The sequence below is a fragment of the Crocodylus porosus genome, unplaced genomic scaffold, assembly GCF_001723895.1.
Source record: "Crocodylus porosus isolate Cpor-Errol unplaced genomic scaffold, CroPor_comp1, whole genome shotgun sequence".
Classification (NCBI taxonomy): domain Eukaryota; kingdom Metazoa; phylum Chordata; order Crocodylia; family Crocodylidae; genus Crocodylus; species Crocodylus porosus.
This window is the reverse complement of record NW_017728947.1, coordinates 6,299,417-6,306,605: the sequence shown is the minus strand read 5'-3', so window position 1 is coordinate 6,306,605 and position 7,189 is coordinate 6,299,417. Positions and strand designations below refer to the sequence as shown.

At 50.3% G+C, this 7,189-nt stretch overlaps 1 long non-coding RNA gene across 1 annotated transcript; it reads left to right on the top strand.

Moving 5' to 3' along the window:
* The first annotated feature begins 6 nt into the window (after nucleotides 1-6).
* On the top strand, nucleotides 7-1,743 carry LOC109321556. Its single transcript, XR_002104084.1, has 3 exons — nucleotides 7-109; nucleotides 735-861; nucleotides 1,614-1,743. It is a non-coding gene; the product is annotated as an uncharacterized LOC109321556 (long non-coding RNA).
* The last annotated feature ends 5,446 nt before the right edge of the window (nucleotides 1,744-7,189 follow it).

Sequence of the window (7,189 nt, the reverse complement as noted above, 5' to 3'; positions counted from 1 at the left end):
CCCCGCACCCACTCAGGGATTACAATCACCCCGGCGGCCGACGCCGGCAGCGCCGCCGCCATCGCCGAGCTCACCAGGGTCTCGTCCTCTGGTGCAGCCCACATCACAGGTGAGGCGCCCCCTGCGTCCCCACAGCCTCCCCGTTTTCCTTTTGGGGCTCCCCCTCGTTCCCCTTCCAGGCTCCCCCTGGTCCCCTTTTTCCAAGACCCCCCAAGCTCCCCCTGTTCACCTCCCTCCAGGCTCCCCCTATTCCCTCCCCACCAGGTTCCCCCCTATTCCCCTGTCTCCACAACCCTACAACCCACCCCCAAATTCCCCCGTTCCCACAACCTCACAATCCCCCCTCCAGGCTCCCTGTATTCCCCTGCTCTAGGACGCCCCTCTCAGCATCCCACTGCCCTGGCCCCCAGGCTGAGAGGCACCCTTGGTCCTAGTTTAAAGAGCTCACTGCATCTCTTCTCCCTCTCCCCCTCCCACACCGTTAAAAGGCCCTACGCAGGTCCCCCAGGGCTTGCGAAGGAAACGCTTACACAGCACATTGCAAGCAGAGCGCTGGCGACGTCAACAGACCTGCCCCAGCTGCAAACCTCGGGTGCGGGGGGCAGCCGGTCTCTGGCAGCGTCCCCCCATCCATATGTTCATACCTGGGCCCTGGGGGGGTGGCTCTAAGGCATCCAGATTGTGTTCTCCGATTACTAACCCCCCTCCCTACCTGCTCTGGGCTTGATCCCCAGATTTCTTTGTGAAGCGGAAACGGCCGGTGGACTCCAAAGCAGCCTGCGAGCATCCCAGCGGCTGCCCGGCTTCGGTCTCGGAGGTGCCCACTGAACAGACCCCGCGCAAGCGGCTGCGATGAAGCAGGTGAGTGAAACTATTCCCTTGCCCAGCCAGCATTGCCTCTCCTAGCTTGGGAGGCATCTGCCTCTTCCTGCTTGGTGGGGGCTTTTCCTCCACTCCCATAAACACTCAGATCTCGGGGAAATGAGAGCTAGAAGGGCCCCCACCAGGTTACCTAGTCTGGTCCCCTTTGCTTCAGGCAGGATCAGCCCTGCCTAACTCTTTCCAGGCAAGTGCATGTCCCCCACCTGCTCTTGAAAACTTCCACGGATGGAAATTTCACAGCTTCTTCAAGCAGCTTGTTGCAGGGCTGGGCCTTCCTCCTTGTCAGAAAACCCCTCCCAATTTCCAAGCTGAATTTCCCCGTGCTTCAGCTTGAGGCAGTTGGCTCCTTAGATCTGTCCCCTCTGGCCATAGAGAAGTCCCATCTCCATTCTTTTGAACAGCCTAGGATGCCCCTACTACATGCTCCCCTTCCTGGGTATGAATGGGGGGAGGGAGGGGATGACTGCAGGCAGTGAAAATGTGTGTGCACAAAAAGGGGTTGGGGGAGCAAGGGGGCAGTGAAGGAGATTTGACTCCTTTTGCTCATGGTGGGCAGCTGGAGCCTGTGTAACACCCCCCCATCCCCCCCTTTCTCCCCACCTCTGGCAGGCGGAGCTGGTTTCACTGACTCATATGCAGGGGGTGGGGAGGTGGGGCAGGGTCTCCGCCTGCTCCTTTGTGGCCACTGCTGTCTGTGTGCACTCACCTCGCTGCCTCTTCTCTCCCTCCAGGACTTTTGCACTATGGCACCGAAGGGAGATTTTCTTCTTTTTTTTTTTTTTTTTCCTTCTACTTTTTGTTTTGCTTCGCCTCTGAAAGGCACCAGGGCCCTGCTGCCAGGGCGAGTGGGGGAGAAAAAAAGCAAGAGGGGGCAACTCCAGGAGCAATCAAGATCCAGATCTGTGCTGCCAACATGCCTCCCACCCTCCACCCCTCCAAAAGGAACTGCTTGTACTTCTTGTAGTGAGAGGTGGCTCTGATATATATATATTTTTTTTTTATACCAGCCACGGACGGAGCAGTGTTAATTGACAACTGTGCAATGTATTAGGTTTTGTTGTTGTATGTGTGGTTTTTTTTTTTGTTTGGTGTTTTGTTTTTTTTTTTTTTGTTTTTTGTTTTTTTTTTTTAATCTATAAATGTATTATGCCTAATGTGAGTACACTGGCCAGAAGTGTAAAGCTTTAAAAGTCATTTATATGAAATGTTTAATCTCTGCTGATCTCTCAGTGTGCGAAAAGAAAAGGAACAAAGAAAAAAGGACAAAAGTGTATATTTGTACAAAAATCTTTTTTAAGAGTTATACTAACTTATATTTTCTATTTATGTCAGAAATGTGGATAACTTTTTTTTTTTTTTGGTTGACATCCAATAGTCTTTTTTTTTTCTTTTGGTTAAGCCAAAGGGCACTATATTTGCTTTTGTTATTTACAAAAATGTAAATTTATTTTTATAGTGGAGGGGGGAGGGGGCAAGTGGGGGGGGGGTTGCATTTGCAAAATGTAGCTATGAATCGAGATTCTGTTTTAGTTTTTACTTGAAGACAAATCTGTTTCAATGGTTCTTGAGCCGGTCTGTACCACTGCCATTGCAAATAATGCCACAACGTTCAAATAATAATAAAAAAAAAAAAAAAAATCCAGAAAAAAATCACTATATTGTCATTGTGTGTATTAAGCAAACACTTCCAAGAACAAAGGGATGGGAAATGCCATAGGTAAGTGCCTTCAAGCACTAGAATATTGCTGCAGACATTCTGTTCCCCTCCCAAGTAGAAAATGATTTAATATTATATCTTAGGGCTGGAACTGGGATTGCTTCACTTCCAAAGAAAGCACTGTGCCAGCTCCACCACTCTACTCCACACTCCACTCCATTCCCACACATGCGCACACATGTCCCCTGCCACTCCAGTGCTACACGTGTGCACCCGCCCACCATTCCATTGCCACACATGTGCACCCCACTCACCACTCCACCTCCTCCCCCCCAGTCTTCAGTTGTGTTTAAAAAAAAAAAAAAAAAGGCAGATCCCCAGCAGGATTATGATTAAAATGAGTAATCTGAGAGATCCTTGGAAAAATAACCAGTACACAGCTACCCATCCCTGGAAGTGGCTTTAGAAACCAGAACCTTACCTCTCACTTCCTTTCTCTCTTTTTACACATTACACAACCTCACCTAGCTCTTCTGGCTAGAATGATTGTTTTTAGGCAGAACTCACCCATGCACAAATTGAGTAACTGCCTGCAGTGAGGCCAGGGGCGTTTACCTAAAACAAGAGCGTCATGGGCACAGCTGGAGTGAGCTGGAAACGGGGACTAATTCCTATAATCTTAACTACAGGACAACAAAGGCTGTTTTTTAAACAACAAAAGGTCCCATTATCTCAGGCCCTGCCTTCATAATTCATGCAGCTGTATGCATAACACCCATAGGTCCTGACATAAAGGTCTGACTCGTTTTATGCTGGAAGCCTGAATTGTGCAGGCTTTATAACACTTGTCCAGGCTCTTTCTTGGTTAGTGGGACAGGGAAGGTTTTGTTTCCTGAAGCCTCTCACCATCGATGGGTACAAACCCAGCTCCCAGGGCTCTGTTTTAGGAAGGGCAGCAACCCCCGGTTTAAATATCTCCTGGGTGAGGCCACAGGATGCCACTCCATCAGGAGCTGCTAGTAGCACTGACTTGTGCAAACGATGTGACACACCCTTTTGCAGGGCATTGAATGTCCCTATTAAAGAAAAGAAATCTTCCAGTGACCCATTATTTACGGATCACTGGTGTGATAAACCATAGTAGCTTTTCTGCTGTATGGATGCGCTTGCTGAGCCCTTAATCCTTGGCACAATAGATGGAGCCATTCTGCCCTGGTGCAGCAGAGTTTATAGATTTATAAAATAGATGGCAAGCAAGAAAAAGAAATCAAGCCTCACACGCAGGCTGACAAACTCCAAAAGCTGAGTCGATCACACTACAAAAATACCCTGAGGTGCTTGTCTCTGAGTCAGTGTTTCAGTGGAGCACAGTGATTTCCTTGTCATCCCTGCAAGAAAGTATGTCCTGGCTTGCCTAGCTGAATCCAAGTTATGGTTTAGCATGGAGCAGCTGACAAACAATAGTGCTGTGAACAATAAGATCCAGCTATAAGGGGGGCTGGGGGGAGGGAAGGAGGGGGGTTTGACCAGATGAAATAGATGGGAGGTGAGACAAAATGCGCACAATCACTGTAGCAGCAATGTTTTCGTGCCTGCTTTGCCACAATCTGACCTTAAATAAAACAACGCTTTGGCCATGGAGTCCACTCGCAGCCACGGTTACAACGGCGGCTGGTGGTGCAGTAACCCCACCACAAACCCCGACATGGACAGAGGGGCCGGCACCCTGCCAGGAACGGCAGGAAAGGGGTCCCACAAGTGGGACCACAAGGACTCAGCAAGAATCGTGCCTGCCGGCCTTTTTCCACACGTGTCTTACTGGCACTGTTTAGTCCTGCTGATTGCCTCTCCCTTTCTCTCTGTATGAATACACACATATACGTGCGTGCGCACACACACACACGGTGTGGGAGGCTTTTGCCTCTCCCTGCTTGGCGTGTGTGTACACACACATATTTATACAGAGACATACATTTATGTGTATGTGTAATGTGTGTGTATACACATATATATGTGTAGATACACGTGATTTTATATATTTACACACACACACACACACACCACACACACACGAGGTGTGGGAGGCCTCTGTCTCTTCCTGCTTGGCATGTGTGCACACATATACATGTATATATGTGTGTATGTGTATACACACACATATATGTAATGTGTGTGTGTACCTATACATATGTATGTGTGTGTGTCTGTATGTAATACACACACGTGTTTAGGAGGGGGGGTGTACACCCCCCCGGATTCTGTGCTCTTGTCTACAGCGGACATCAGTGTTTGCGGCGCTTTCCGCGCTCGCTGTAACCCCGCAGGGCCGCTCCTGCCGCCCGTCGCGAATCCCGCGGGGCCGGAAGCGAGCGCTCCTGCGCCGGGGGCTGCGCGTTTCGTGGGTTTCCCGGAAAACGCCTCCCTGCCCGCCCCTTGCGGCGCGCGGCGGTGAGGACCCCGGGCCGGGCCAGGAGCGCGCGCGGCCGCCGCCGCCTCCCTGCGTCTGGGCCACAACCTCCCTAGGGCACCTCCACCACCTTCCTCAGCGGCTCCCCGGCCTCCTCCACGCATCTCCGTCTCGTTTGGCGAGTGGAAACCTCTCCACCCCCGCCCCCCGCCCCCCAATACAACCCTAATCAAATCCCTCTGCTGCGCTGAAAGCGATCCGGAGGGAGCGGCCGGGAGCCGAGGGTCCCTCTGCCCCTTCCCCCAAACACCCCCGGCCTCCTCGCAGGCGCTTCCCCCAGCCTCCCCTCCCCCCCTTCTCTCTGCCCTGCCGCGGTTTAAAAGTGCCTTGAAGCTGCCCCTGCCCATCGGAGCAGCCTTGATCCCCTCCGCGCGATCCCGCGCTTCAGCGGAGCCGCAGGATTTCCTGCCCCCGCGGCTCAGTGGGCGCCGACTCAAAACGATCTTGTTTTGAAAGAGAGGAGGGGGCTGCCGGGGGGGCGCAGAGACATAGCCTTTCCCTTTCTTAGGGAAGCCGACAATGCGGGGAGGGAGGGAGGCAGCTGGGTCCGCCAGGATTTACGGGCTTTTCTCTTGCTTTCATGGAAGCAGGTGCCTTTGGGACTTGCATTGTCTCTGCCCCTGACTCATAATGGGACCTTCTGCAGTGAAAGATTCACCCCGGGAACCCCAGAGCCTACCCAACTCCCCTCAGTCAGAAATCCCCTCAGCCCTTCCCCTCACATCCAACCCCCCCACCCCCATTTGATAAACTAGACTAAAGTCTGGAAGAGTTCCTCTCTTTCAATGACTTGCTCTTCTTTTTGGGAGAAAGGTGCAAGAGAGCGGGCCAGCCAGCGCGAGAGCAAGCGAGTGCAAGAGCAGGAGTGAAAACGAGCGAGTGCAAGCAAGCACGATAGCACAAGTGGGCACGGGAGCAATAGTATGGGAGGGTGCAAAAGCAGGTATGAGAGGGGATGTTGGGGGGGGAGGTGTTTTTATTTGAGGAGGATCTCTATTTTTGCCATCCCACACCCAGGGTATCTTTTGGAAGGTGTGTAGCCCTGCTCCTCCTTCAGCCTTCTCTGCTCCACCCAGCTTGGCACTGCCTTCTTCTTATTCCCATCACAAAGCACACTGCCCCCATTCTTCTGGCCTTTGTAGCCATATGGCAAATCCATGTAGACACAGCCAACATCCATTTATTCAGGCACATAATGTCCCGCAACAGGGAACAATTGGAACTTTGTTTGCGTCTATTATGGATGCGAATGGGCGAGAGAAAGAGAGAGAGGGGAGGGAAAAAAAAATCATTTAACTATAAGAGATATCCAGCTAATTATGAGCCATATGTGCCTATAGTTTCAAAGCAATCCAATGAAGTTCATTTTAAATCTAGACTACTTTATTAGTAGAGAAGACAGATGTCCCAACAGTACATGCATCAGAGGAAGCCGTGTAAAGAAGTTCTTGAAATATTTAACTAGGGCTCATTCACTATCAGAGGGACTTTAAAGTGCCCTTTACCATGAGGACACATGGATGAAATGGAGGGGAGATTTGGACTGTGAATGCCAACCCCTCACACCAAGAAGCAGTCCAGGACAGGGATTTTTTTTTGGAAGCAATTCAAATACCAAGAGTCCTACTGATACAGAGACTAGCCATTGTTCAAGCTTTGTTAAAGCTGGAGTGAAGACAGCAAGGCAAGAATAATTCCCCAAGCCAAATCCTTGCTCAGGTCTGCAAGGGGGAAAGCTACATTTTGCGAGAAGGTTAATGCACTTTCACTCCTGAACTGAGCACTTTTCACATTTCCATGATTTGCTCAGTCCAAGTCTTGATAAGGGAGAATCCTGCCATGCCTTTCGAAAGGGAAATGGCATGGCAGGAAAAATAAAGGGAACTCGTTAGTGGAAAAAAAAATCTGCATTAATTTCCTTAAGAAATGCAGTTATTGGCAGGCTCTGCACTGCCAAACAGTGCTAGTTACACAGTAAAGCCAACACTTGGTTAAATTAGTGCTGACTTTCGCAGTAATTGTAGTATCTATTAGTAATTAAACTATTGCAGTTAGATGGACTGCCATTATGTTTTGGCCTTAGGGATTTTCCATTCCCTCAGTCTTAGCGGAGAAACATGGTGGATTCTTTCGCCAGTCTTTTTTTCCCTTTACACCATTGTATTATTGTTTTTTTAATAGAA